Raw genomic sequence first — 1777 nt, 5'->3', positions numbered from 1 at the left:
TTATATCTGTTTGGCTATCTGCTTATATTGTATCATCTCTGTTTTTCAGGATGTCAGACAATGGAAAGGCTATAGCCACTACTTCCAAAAAGAGAAAGTGCTCTAAGACCTCTAACTTCTATCCTTATGCAAACTATGCTAAGAATCTCCTGAATGAAGAGGATAAGGAAAATCAACTGCTGCACCCACTGACCCAATCAAATTCCCAAACCTCTACTGTGAGCTCCGCTTCTCCAACTTCCGGAAGAAGAATCTAAACATTGAGAAGAAACTTCTCATTCCCAATGATGTGAGGCGTGCCATTAACACCCGCATTCTGGAGTTAGGATTAGATTTTGTTGATAGAGATTTGGGGAGGGTGAACACTTCATGGGTGAAAGAATTTTATTGCAACTTCTTCCGAGCCACTCTTGATTCAGTTCAGCTGCGGGGTAGAGAGATTATGATCACTGAGGCTGCTATTGGGGATGCACTGCTTTGCCACCATCGTCCTGATGACACATGTATCCATAAGTAGGCAGAGATAGCCATCCACTGCATGACATTTGATTATGAGGCGCTTAAGCGCGTGATTGCTACACCTGACGCCCCCTGGGTGATGGATTTCGGGAACAAGAAACCCAAGGGGATGCGTTTCACATATCTGTCGAGGGAGGCTAGGACCTGGCAGCATATCTTCGCCCACTATGTCTTCCCCACCACTCACTTCTCAGAGATTCCGATGGATATGCTAGTTCTGATTGGGTGTGTGATGGAGGGGAAGGAGGTAAACTTCCCCCGGCTGATCAGGCAGAGTATGTGGCGCGTGCATATCCGTGACCTCTTGCCATTCCCTACTCTGGTCACTAGCATGATCGAGATGGCTGAGGTTCCGTGGGAGGATGATGACGTGACACCACCACCCCCAGATGACGACGACAAGGAGGTTACCATTCCATGGGGTGGGTGGGTGCACGAGAAGCCCCCACCCAAATGCTGTTCCCGAGCCAGAGCAGTGGATGAGGCAGCTCAGCCCTCGTCGTCAGCAGCAGCAGCAGGACCCCCTCTACTTCAGCAGCCGCAGCATCCTTACCACCACCACCAGCACCTGAGCCCACTTACCTATTGGTGCAGCACCTACTTCGCTTCATGGAGCGCCTCGAGCGTCGTGTTATGCGACGTCTCAACCGCATTGACCAGGTGTTTGTATCACAGGACATCGAGCTACCTCCACTCCCAGACTCTCCCACTTCCGACGAGCAGGATCAGGAGGAGGAGCTAGCTGAGGAGCCGACTCATCAAGATGCACCTCCAAAGACACAGGTCACCACAAAGGTTCAACACCCTCCTGAGGTTCAGCAGGACACTCCACAGCCAGAGCCACAACCGATCCCAGTCCCACAGCATGAGCTTGAGCCACAGCCCAGCGCGATTGTTGACCCCCATCCCGAGCTTCAGCAGTAGCATCGAGGACGATGCTTGATTTTAAATTGTGGGGAGGTCACCGTTCGGGACCGGTGTTTACATTTATGTGGTGAACTTTCAGACATCTATTTCTATTTTCTGCTACTCTATTTTATTTTGGACTTTATGTTTTAGATCATTTTGGGATTACTGTACATATTTGTTATTGTGGATACCCTTACTTTGGTAGTTGCACACTTTTATTTTATATATATATATATATATATGTTTTGCATCTTGGCTTTGATTGTGATTAGGAAAATGTTTTGGATTGTTAAAAAAAAATCTAGTTAACTCTTTTTATATAAGAATTGTGTTTTGATTAAAAAAGGGG

General features: G+C 47.5%; 1 pseudogene; it reads left to right on the top strand.

Annotated features, from left to right (window-relative positions):
• Positions 1-936: 936 nt before the first annotated feature.
• LOC148545319 (uncharacterized) lies at positions 937-1462 on the top strand (annotated as a pseudogene).
• Positions 1463-1777: the final 315 nt, after the last annotated feature.

This window comes from Arachis ipaensis, chromosome B9 (assembly GCF_059453495.1).
Source record: "Arachis ipaensis isolate K30076 ecotype BB chromosome B9, ASM5945349v1, whole genome shotgun sequence".
Taxonomy (NCBI): domain Eukaryota; kingdom Viridiplantae; phylum Streptophyta; class Magnoliopsida; order Fabales; family Fabaceae; genus Arachis; species Arachis ipaensis.
Note: the sequence above shows the minus strand (reverse complement) of the source record. Positions and strands in the feature narration are given on the sequence as shown.